The following is a 12,951-nucleotide window of genomic DNA, read 5'->3' as shown; positions in this document are numbered from 1 at the left end:
CCCCTCCCCCAAAGAGCCCGAAGTTTGTATGGGATTCCTGGCCAAAATGTATAGAGAAACACTCACACTTCACAAAATCGCCGCTAGTGGTCGCTGTAAACCTCCGATCACTGACCAAGGAAGGAGTCAAGCCTTTGAAGATATGCCGAACAAGCCTGTCGAAGACTGCAAGACAATCCAACCAACCGTCAAAGAGTTATCAACGTTCAAAGCTGGATACTGCTGCTTAACATTCGCAAAGGGCGCACTCCGCTTATCTCATGTATGTGAACCACGAGTGAAGGTGGGACAAAGTTAGGAAATCTCACATATCTCCGAAACGACAAGAGACAGAAAGTTATGACGCTCCACAAAGTTGTAGAGGAACAAAAGGACTTTTTGGTTTCACTGGAAAGTTTGAGAACCTCTCCGCAAGGGGGCAGCAGTGAGCCAAGCAATTCAAAGGGAACACTCCCATCTGTACAACGGTAAGAGATGGTGCACCTGAATGCTCCACAAAGTTGTAGAGCAGCAAAAAATATTTTCACTTCTCATTTGAAAAATGCAGAACTCTATCACATGGCGGCGCCAGTGATCAAAATTAATTCAAGGTAATACTCCTATCCATACAATGGCAAGAGATAGCGCAATCTGATGTTCTGTGAAGCTATACAGTATTCCAAAGGCCCTCGTGTCTCGTTGTAAAAATAGAATTTAGGCCGCTTAGTGGTGCAAACAGCATAGAGTATGAATATATTTTAATACACCTTTTGAATGTTTTCTAATTTTTTCGAATTTTTACTCCTATTTCTTGTGCAGAGATTCATTTATTATACATAACATGTTACAAAGTTTTCTTAAGACTATCATGCTATGATAAAACCTATATTCTATATTCTTAAATTTCTTCGTAACCCCATTTATATTTCTCCTGTTGCATTCATTTATATAGCATTTTTTTAACTAACTGTTGACTACCTTTAAGAGCGCTCTTGTCTCAGAGATGTGTATAGTGCCGCGCGTCAGTGCTCGTTTATTACCTCTCGCAGAAGAAGCGTACACAATGCGCTGTGAATCCAGTTAGACTGGCATTGGTTGCACGATTACAGGGCTGATAATTTGGTGATAGGTAAGAATTACTAGGGTCATTCGAATGCCAATTAGTGACTTTTTCATCCAATCTGGCCTCACTTATAACTTAGAAATAGAACTAAACAACTTAGCCCCAATAAGTCTTTGGAGAAGTTTTCGTAGTTTGTGGGCCTTCTTTTTGTTAAAAAAACACAGATAGGGTAATTGTACCAAGATCAAAAAAATAACTTTTTAATTATTCCAGCTAGAGCCAAATAACCTTCAGCGAAGTTGTAGACGACAAATCCTGGAAAAGTCGAGCTCTACCCATCATACTTTTCATTTTATAACTTATACTTTTATTTTAAAATTGAAGGTTAGGGTGTTTCTTAGTGTTTATCAGAAAAACTGTTTTAGTCAAATAACTTTTGCGGTATTGATTTAAAATTGAAGTAGTCTACAGACAACTTTAAGATTGTTTTAAGGAAAATAACTTGTTTCATGGCAACTATTTATATCTGTTTCATGGCAACTATTATATCTAACTATTTTTGCTGATGAGTTATGAGCACTTTTTCGCCAATACCACTCATTGGGGCAAACAAATAATAATTCTTTTTCAAGTATAACTAAGGTCATTACTAGAGTTATAATTGAGCAAAAAACAACGAATACGTTATTTTCTAAAAGTTCAAAAAGTTGATTACAAAAATTCTATTTTTGATATTATAAGTTCTTATATCTTTTGAATAATAGAACCTAGCGTTTCAATGTGGGTGGTTCTAATTTTTTTAAATCTTAAAATTAACTTTTAAATGGTTCGAGATAGAGCTTCGTAGAAAATAAAAATTTAAAAAACTTGGTCGAAGACACTGGAACTCTATGTCGTGTATTTTCCATTTTACAAGAAATTTACCAAAAATAGGATGTTCTTAATAAATGGTTTTCTTTATATAACTTTTGCAGTTTTAATTTTTCATAAGGATCACGTAAGAAAAACTTTCAGATATTTTGAAGGAGAGCATTTTGTCTCAATGTACCGAACCTCTAGCATCTCTTGTTAGAAAGTTATATATACTTTTTACTAAAAATAAACTCTTTTATGAGTAAATATTACAAGACGTAAAAAATATTGTATTTGTCATTTTTTGAGATCTATACCACAAAGCATGCTATATCATATGACAACAACGGTATTTAATGTTAAGTATCCTAATCGAAGATAATGCTATTTGAAAAAGTTATATTTTTTTTATAAAAAAGTTCTCATACCTTTCAAACGAAAAATTTTTGGTAGTTGAAGTTTTAAAGAAAATTATGCACCTTAAAATAATCTTGTACCCTTGTCCATAGGGTACTTTAGTGTAAAATGAAAACTTTTTACAGAAATAAAACCGTTTTAAGGAACACCTTACAGCTTACATTTGGATTTGTCGGGCAATGGAAACTATAGAAGCTAGAGCCCGCGTGTCTTCAGCAAACTTGGCCAAAATGTGTTGTTCTATAACTTCATCGATAATAGTCAAGCTCTATCTCGAACTGTTCAAAAGTTTCATTTTAAATATTGCTAAAATTAGAATCACCCTAGCTTCTGTTTAAAGCAAAATAAAGGGCTTGTAAAGTACAACAACTTTGCCAAACATACTGTAAGGCTAAATCATTTAATCCCAGCAAAAAGATAAAATTCCTGCTAAATTTACATTCTGGAGCCCTGTCCATTCCAAAGTACTATTTCTAGGACCCCAAAGTAAGCTATTAAAAGTGTGCTGTTTCGAAAATTGTACCGCGGCGGAACCCATTATACTATGAAGTGCTGTTCCGTTTTTGTCGTGTCTAACGACTTATCATTCAGTATACGGGCCCTTTTCAAAATTTCGGGATGAAAGTCGTGTAAGGTTTGGAACGCTCGTATCTTTTCATATCATACTGCATTGAATTAATCAATTTTCGGAATTTGTCGAAAATAAGTTCAACAATGTTGTATAAAATTTTGAGGTATGTATGACATGCATTAATAACGAAAACCTGTTTTGAAAAATCTTTCGAAAAAAACTACTTGGAAATGGGGAAAAGTTTCAGCTCATCTCGGTCAGAGCCTTCAATATGATGCACCAACCGGACACTGAAATGAGAAATTTTAAATGTGGGTCCGCTGCAGTTTTATTTCAATTTTTTGTGTAGAGCTGTTTAGAGCGTACAGGGTTCTCCAAGGGCTGCACAATACCGGGAAAAAATATTTGTGAACTGTACACGGCTGATGGATGAATCAATTTGTGTCGTTACCTACTATTAGCCGAAGACTTCAACCATTTAAATAAAATTTGAATTGTTTTGGTCCGGGGAATCTACTTTAGTTTAACCAATAAGGCTAGATTCACAAATTCATAACAATACCTATTTGAGGTCTTACTTAGCGTTATAGTTCTACAAATTTAATTTTTTTTTTCTGGATGAGGTCTTCCGGAAAGTTATTGAATATTAATTTTTGAACATTTTTCTTGCTAATACCATATACATGCTGAAGATTAATTTTTGTACCGAAGTCGTCGTTCATTGACAGTTTAACTTCAAAATTTGATTTTTTTTTTAACTTTTCCACATTGTAACCATGATTGATCAACTCAATATGATCAATACATACTTGTAGGTAAAATAAACATTTTATTAATTGCGAATAATGTGTATAACAAACAAACAATGAGTCTCACTATATCCTTTTTCTATGTAATATTTAGTTTATTGTTGGAATAATAGGGTATCGGAATAGCTAAAATATGGTTGCCACAAAGTACCTATGAAAACAAAAATGTTTGATGAAAATTTGTAAAGTTTGTATAGAAAGTAGTTTGTAGAAGTCCAAACATTGATTTTACAGTATTGGTTCAATCAACAATTTGTAGTGTCTTAATGTTACCTGCAAGTTTGTAGAACATATTAAATGAATAAAATAAGGTTTTAACATGGAAAAGTCTAAAAACGGATTTTTAGGTCATATTTACAAAAAACAGCAATTGCGCCTCAAGAATCAGGTCTGATTTCGATGGCATCTTCGACGAAGTTATTTAGACTATAATATTCTACAACTTTGCCAAAGACGTCTACCTCCTAAAAAAATTCAAAAATAAATTTTTGCTCGACTACTCGGATAATTTTTATTAACAGTTGCATAAAAGTTTTGAGAGCATATCCTACGAAGAAATGCTGGCGCTAAAATGACATGAAAACGATGATAATTATCTTATATGGCAGGTTGAATACAATGTATTACATTTCATATGATTCGACTGAACAGCTCATGTCAAAAAGAAGGATATGAGCTAACAATTTTATTTATTGAAAAACATTCTTGAAACGCGACTACTAACTAGCGGAAAGGTCTGAACGTATAGGGAAAGGTTCGTGAGAGTGTTTTCATGGCATTGACATTGTGGCATTTCCCGGCACTGTTGCGAAATCTCAACCACAGCGCATACTGTAGCAGCTGCAGTGCGCAGGAATTGTGGGAAATCGATTAAAAACCGAGTCTTTGTACGATGCAGCGTCACCGAGCTTCGCGTCAAATTCATACTAGTTTGGAATGTTCGGTAATTGACACAGCGCAGGAAAATGCAGTTCGAGATATATAAATTTAACTTTGATCGAGAAGCCCCAAAGCTCCACAGAATAAGCTCCCTCTCCGCCTAATGCAATTCGGCATAATGAGTACTCCGCTCACTGTCAATTCGGTGCAATTTCCATTTGGCCTAATGTCCATTCGGTCCACTTTTCATTCGTCCTTATGTTCATTCAGCTTACCGTCCATTCGGTATACTGTCGATTTGGGGCTAATGTCCATTCGACCTAATAACCTTCAACCTAATGAATTTCAGTCTAACGGGCTCGACACGACATAATGGTCGGATACCAGTTTGTAGTAAATGTATTTTCTTTGGCAGTTTCTGCACAATGTCCTCCATAGTGTAGCAAGTGGTTGCAGAATTGGCACGCAAGGATCTGCACTGGATACGTAACCAGCGCTGTTTGACCTTATGTACCGCCATTGATTTTGGATCGGAGAATTACGTAAGAAGTACTAGACTTTGTCGGACGTATCCTCGTCATACCAACTCCACACTGTGGTCCCAAAATAGTAACTAGTAAGACAAAACTGTTGGCGTCCAAATCGTTAGTTTTAGATATATGAAGAAGACTTTGTTGGGATTTTTTTGGCAATTTTATCTTATCAAAGTTGAGGCTCAAAAGATCGACAAAAATATTGCATGTTCAGAAAGTACATATATTCGAAAATAATTTCATCTAAATCGATATACTAAATATCAATATCCAACTGTCTACAGCGCGCTGGTTCCATTCACGAATGAAGTTAATCAAAACTTTGAGCACGATTAACTCGAAATGGAGTTTCTTAAGACTGTTGCGATGAAAGCGGTATCTCAAAAACTATTCAACCGATATTGATAATTATTTTTTTTTTAATTGTTCGTATTTACAATCTCGAGTACTTGAACGGTGTTCGATTCTCATCCAAAAATTTTCGATTCCTTGCAATGAATATTTGTTTACAATTTTAAAAACTCAGGCATCGATTTTTGTTCACATGGTTTTTATTGAAAAAAGCGAATTCTATACATTTCTTTTATAAGAAATGTAAAAAATGATTTTAGGAAACCGAACCCCTCGAGTACGCAATGCAATTTTCTTCTATTTTTTTGTACCTCTTTGATTTCAGATAAGCGGTTCATCTAAGAGTGTTCACCGCAAGCCTCTGCTAAAAATGCGCCTCCAGGAAAGGGCCATAACAGTTTCCAATATTTTTCAGTGCAACTTGTTTGTATTTTCTTTGATGGTACTACCAATAACTTGTTTTAAGGTTTTTCAAACAAAATTTGCATTTAACCCTTCAAAAATCACGAACTTACCTTACTTTTGCCCCTCATTTTGCTATATAACCCCTTAACAAAGTTAGTATAGATCTGTATACTTTTTAAATATGTGAAATTTATTTACATAAAAGGAATAATCCTGACGAATAATGACAAAAAATTGAGGTATAAATTGGATACTAAGGTACACAATTAGTATTAGTAACGTTAAAAACAGTAAAGATGACACGATTATTATGAAGTTTCGGTATATTATTATTCTATCGACACCCGGTAAACCAAAGTGGAAAATAATGGGAATGAGTGATTGATATTCCGCAGATGTCTTCATCGACTTATTGAAATAAATTGTATGAGAGCATTCCGATTCAAAGTGTCCAAATTATTGATGGTTTCGAAAGTTCACGCTTCAAGCATTCAATGTTAGAATTAAAATGGTAGAAGACACTTACTGCGGCCTGATATCCGTACGATGAATTTTGGCTGGTATAGGTGCTTGGTTATTAAGGCCTTCTAACATGCTGCGCTGTTTCAACTATAAAGAATTCGGCCGTAAGTATACATTTCCACCTAGCGGTAAAAATGCACACTAGTGGGTTACCTCTATGTAAATTGCTGAATAATCCTTTACAAACTTCAAGCACGTTAGAACGGTAACCAGAGTTGTCCGATTTGGTTAAAATTTGAAGCAGACACTCTTGCTAAAACTAGGAATGGATGATAGTCAATTTTTATCACTCTAATATGAATAAAAAATTATTTCAAATAACATTTTTTAATAAAGTCATGGGTGCGTTTCGACTTCGTCTCATCAGAAACCGACACTACTTTATTGCCGGAATAGATTAGTGCCGACTTGACGCTAAATCTCAAAACGGAAACACTCTATGTTTCCAATCAAACGACTAGTCAAAAGTGATGTCTCGTTAGACTAGAAGTTCTGTTAAGCCGATGAGACCCAACGAAGCCAAAACTTGCCTTGGCTTAGCAGGCCAATGTGACAAACACTATGCCATATTCCTCCTCCCCAAGGAGGAAAAATTGGGTAAACACAAATCTTTCTCCCAAAGCCGAAATTTTTTGGTGAAACCCCTTTTTGTACGTGAGGGGCACAAATCCTAACTTAATAAAATCGAAACGCACCCATGACTTTATTAAGTTAGGATTTGTGCCCTTTACGTACAAAGCGTGCTGTCAAATATCATTTCTAATTTGGAAGTTAGAAGACTTCGTCTCATCAGAAACCAACACTAACTTAGTGACAGGACAAACTCCAAAAACGTCCTGTCACTAAGTTAGTGTCGGATTCTGATGAGACGAAGTCGAAACGCTAATTCCATAACTAATTCAGGTAAAGGTTTTGTGTCCTTAACGCACAAATGTGGTTTCAGTCCAGTCCTCCTTAGTGGAGATAAAATAATAATCAACTAAATTTTTCTTCTCTAAGGCGAAATATAGCATGGTTAAAACAAGTCCACTCACCCTCGCTCCGAAACCAACCACGCGCGCCTTTCGATGGGCAATATTTAAAACCGAAAGTTTTTTTTCTACTCATATTTAACAGCTCTCGCCAGAATCCGAATAGGCAAAGGCGATCGAACCTGGGGGAAGATAATTTCAATTCATTCATAACGATTTTTTTTGCTCGTTGTCTCTCACTCGCTCTCGCACCGAGGTTATGCTGCATTTGGTACAGAAGTGTGCCTCGGAAAAGCTCTGCACCGGGAGGAGATTAACCGTGCCTTTTGTGTGTGTATTTAAGCTATGGGTGTGGAATTGCTTGTGTATTCAGCGGTCCGGGCGGAGGACGAGAGATGGTCGATTTTTTCTAAAATAAACATGAATTATTGATGTAATTTTTTTTTTGCTCGTGCCATCCGTTTTCTCAGTGCCCTCGGTGGTGGCGGTGGCTCAAGGGAGAGAAAAAAGTGCCTTTTGTTTTGCGTTTTTTGTGTCCAATTTTATCGCCGATTGTGACGGGTGTAATAAAAATTTGTAGCACGCGGCCAAATTGGCAAGAAACAAAAAAAAATAGCCGGTGATCTTGTCCGTCTCCGCGAAGGGGGAAAAGAAGCTGATTGTCTTTTAGTACTGTTTTGACCCGTTTTGGTGGGTTCAAAACTCATCAGACTTGCGACATTGTAAAAAGCGCAAAACGAAGCAAATTTCCAGTTTAAGATTTATGTTAACATCTTGATTACACACCGTGAGACGAGTAAAGGAGTAAAGCTCGATCCGAAACACGCCACTTGTCAAATATCAAATAACCAACCCTTTGTGTAATCCAAAAAAGCGAGTCACCCACCGACACACTACACGGCAATAAATTTCCGGTGACAATAAAAATATCTTTACAAAAGCACATTAAAACACTTTCATTACGTCCCCGATCTCGGGTCGCTGGAAGGGAGCACAAGATATCCTATCACCGAAAAAGCGTAACACTCTCATCTCCGGTCTGGAACCTCTTTCCTGTACCTTTCTCCATCAAAAAACCGAAACACACGTGAAGCGAACCGGCGATGAAAAGAAATTCCCCAAATTTCCCATAATCACACACATATTTTGCCATCGGATACATAAAATATTGCCTCTTGTTCAGTAGCAGGGCAGTGGGAACGAAAGAGGTCGTTTTTCCGACTTTCCACTTTGTATAGGATGAGTCGGGTTTGATCATCTCGCGCCCAACCTCCTTCCATCGATTAAAACCATTTTACGCCGGGGGCCAGCAGCAGTAAGCGTAGCAGATAGAGCCCACAAAGTACCTACCAACCATCAACAGCAATCGCTTCCGCCGCGCCGGGGGGGGGGGGGGGTCTGGAATGGAAAGACAATATAACGAAAAACGCTTTTTATTAAAATTTTCCAGTAAATTATTTCCTTGCAGTCTATTAAATTTGGGAAATTCGGAAATTCTTTCCTCGGCACATAAATACACTCGGCGCACACGTATGCTGGCGATAGGGGAACAGGGCCTTCAGCAGTAGAAGAAGGTTTCGGAATTTGATGGCGATTTGCTTATTGAATCCCGATGGTTCGCTTTGATATAAAGAGAATTGGGATGTGCCATTTTTGAAAGATTTTTTTCGGATTTCTTTGAGTCGCTGTATTGGCTGGCTTTTTAAGTATGATATTCACGATGATATGATTCAAGTTTTATTTAGGTTATTGTCGGTGTTGCTACACAAGGTTTATTGCAATGTGATGATGGATCGATTTTCAGATCTTAACAGTGACACTTGCGCTACTTCTGTATCAGTTTCTGCAAAGAAATTGTCATCTGTTTGAATAACAGACCAAAAAACCTTGTTTGATTACCAATTCTCATATGGCTACATCCACAAGTTTTTTTTATTGGTGTTGCTGGTTGTTGCTTTGGAGGCACTGGGTGCAATCGTTGTTTCTAGTAGGTTTCGAGATACAAAATTCATCGATTATTGGGTGGCCTTTTGATTGTGTTTTAGCCGTTGTGAACGCATATAAAAGAGTTTCTCTAACTATCGCTCGTGACTGGTACCACTTTTCCACACTCTATGAATAGTCAATGTCGTCTCATTGATACGCGCTGCTCGATCGTGTGAGCGTACTATTTCAACTTCATCGTCAACGGATCTGGATTTTATCGTTGTCATGTTCAACTTAGTGTTACAAGTTGTTCCTTACAATAAAGTTTTCTGCTGGGTCTAAACTTCTCAACGTTACCAGTATGCAATTACGTACGTGGTGTAGCTGTGTGTATACTTGAGATCAAGCTACAGTAACTGTGTCATCTCGCCTTTAGTAACGTTTTGTATACGATTGCTTACATATTGAAATCAGTTCCATTCAATGTTTAAAATAATCTTTTTTGTTCCAAATTTTTACTAAGACTTTAAATTTGGGTTCGACTCTTCAGATTGCGCGCTCAGTCATAGTTGCCCACGTGGAGCTTGATAACAACAGCTGTAACTTTGTCTATCGTTCGATGTTCGACGACGGCGGTAGTTCAGTGGTAAGACTGACCGCTTCTCACCCCAGTGGGTTTGGGTTCAATCTAAGCCAAACTCGTTGGAATTTTCTGAGGGAATAAATCTGTGGTCACGTTTTCCTTTTGAAGGGAACCAAATCCGTGGAGTCACCTCTCTAATGTCACTGATAGATACGGAGACCGACGGAAAAAGAATATGAAAAACAGATAATACTGTTCGAATTGCTTCAAACGGTTTTGATTATGTATTCTTAAAATGCTAATATTTCCGATTATTCAAAAAGAAAAAAAAGATATTTTCAAGAAAAGAATACTCTCATCCTCCTTAAAAAAACTATGAAGCATGACATCTTGTCTTTAGAAATGTTTCTGCTGTTATCTTCTGTCTTATGTTCTACTTAAGTGTCTCCTCGCCGGATTTTTTTTGTTTATAGGGGTTTTATCTTTAGCGTCATTCGCCTCTTTTCGGGTTAGAGAAATCTCTTTTGGAAAAATCTCTATTCTACTTACCCTATGTGCGGGGTTGGGAATCAAACCCGGGAAAACTGCGTGCAAGGCAATCAATTTACCAACTACGCTATACTCGTCCCCCCCGGATGTGATTTTTTTCGTATTTGTTTTTGTTATTGGATCGAAAGAATTTCCATTGCGTGTGGAGACCTTTCGCGGCGATGACACACGTGCTTCGCCGCCAACTGTATCTCTGGGATCACTCACTTCTCTCTCGTTATCGTTATTGTTAATACTGTCATAATGTTCACGATCAGATGCTCTTCCTTGTTTCCTGAATTTGCGGTCTCGTGTTTCTGCTTTCTTGTTGATGGTGCTGGTTGTTGATTTGGAGATACTGAAAGCTACTTTTGCTGACACCATTATGGCCTGCCAAACCGCTGCCAATAATTTGGTAACCATGTATGTCTCAGGCGATGATATCGCTTACTGTGTGTCATATTGGATTGCGGATCCTTTATATGGTGTCTCGTAATGTGTAGTCAGATCACAAAAAACGGCGCGTATTAATGTGTCCTTGCTATGTGCAAAACACGGTGGTAGATCTTTATGCTGTATATTGTCGGACCATGTAGAAAAAAAATGATCGGACAACCCACACTCTTACCACAAAAACACGGATTATGAGTACCTGAGAATTAATTGCACCATGAAAGGGCTGTATAAAAAATAACTTATCCACATATCTTTCTTATAAATGATATAAAAATCAAGTTATTAAAACAAACATTTGATCCTTTTTACATAAGATTGAGCTTGAACATTATGAAGACCAAATCAAATTAATATTGTTCCTTCGAAAATATTCGAATTTTTGAACGAACATTTTTCATCAACTTCAGGACATGCGTTTCATTGTATTTTATAAACACCTTAACTCAAATTGTTTTGAACTCCTGCATGTTGTCAGCCGCTTCCCCAGTCTGTTTGAAGACGTTCTACGCTATCACCAAAGAACGTATGATGGACCGAAATTGAGAGTAATTCGGGGAATTGATGTCTTCCTCAACGTCCTCTTTCCGTGAACCAAATGAGAGTTGGGCTTGCGTAATGAGCTGACGCTAAATCCAGCTAAAACTCTGGAAGAATACTATGCTCTCATATAAAGGCAGCAACCTCTTCTGCACTCTGCCTATTTCCATGCATAGACAAAAAATTTGCTAAATTGCTTATCAGTTCTGCACTTCCGGTGGGAACTTAGCCCTATACCCACTGCTCCATCGTCGATGCGATGTGATATTCGTTACGCTTTACGATCTAATTTCCCGACAAAATTCTCTTGGGCTCAGACGACATTCAAATCATAAAAAAAAAACACAATAAAATGGTCACAATGACCCATATATAGCAACAGGGCCGTAACATGTGGTTGGCCGGGGGGGCACTAAAATCTTGGTATGCTTTGTAAAATAAGTGAAACAAGTGGACCATATAAAAAAGTTAAAGTGTGCCATTTTCAGGTAAACACTAAATTATTGTTCGAGAATAAAACTGAAAAAAGCCAATGTAAACATCAATGGGGCGCAAAATCGAGCCTCCACCAATTGCGGCAGACGATTTATTCAGATGTCCCCAAGCGGAGTTAAACTATTCTTGAACCAAGTGAGCATAATGATTTGTTAAGGAGAATGGTGTAAATCTATTAATTATTTCTGGACAAGCGTGCTTACAGCGTTTTACAAGGGACCTTGTTCTGTCGAACAAGGTGTAAATAGGCTAACCATTTCCACTAAAGGTCACCCGATACGAGTTTATAGAAATAAACTATTTTGCACCGTCCTGCACGGTTACCATTCAAAAGGAGCAAGAGGTCCTCCAAACAGCCAATCCCGTGCTGCAGTAGATCCACACATGAAACACTCAAATCGGTAGCAACACCCTCAATCTAAACTTCGTCGGCGGGTATATAGGCGCGGTAGTCTTTCATGAGATACTTGTCGCCCGTAATGTCAATTGCTTACTTTAGATAAGCCATCACAAATCGAAGAATATCTGGGCGGACCTTCGAGACACTTAGCGGAAGATTTTTGATCCGAAAACGCGTGTGGTGAAAGATTGTGTAATGATACCTCTATTGTACCATCGTCTATATTTATGGAGATTTTATATACGGGACTGTAGCTTACTTCGCATACCATACCAAGTCCTATTTGCAGCAGCAATACGCCTTTTTACCTCGTGGTCAACGGCGGCTAATATTTCACACGTCGCTATTGTTCCAAAATTTATTATGTGGGGAAAATAGCGAATAGCCTTAATTTTATTGAATACTTGTTATAAGTCTTGGGTAGTGCCACTCCCAAGGTGCTTAGAGTTCTAAGGTGATTCGTCTTTGGCAGTAACTAGGTGAGGAGTGAGATTAGCGTGCAGTAAGCTGCGGGGAAAAATGGCAGCGAACAACTTTGTTTACATACTGAAATCCAAGCAAACATGCATCGGGAAGTAGTAAACAATGTTGTTAGCTGTCGTTTCTAGAACCAACATGGCTGATCGGCGATTTCGAGGATCGTATCACCTAAGAATAAAAGCTCCTTGGCCATG

Source organism: Topomyia yanbarensis, chromosome 2 (genome assembly GCF_030247195.1).
Source record: "Topomyia yanbarensis strain Yona2022 chromosome 2, ASM3024719v1, whole genome shotgun sequence".
NCBI classification, from domain to species: Eukaryota; Metazoa; Arthropoda; class Insecta; order Diptera; family Culicidae; genus Topomyia; species Topomyia yanbarensis.
This window is presented reverse-complemented; position numbering follows the sequence as displayed.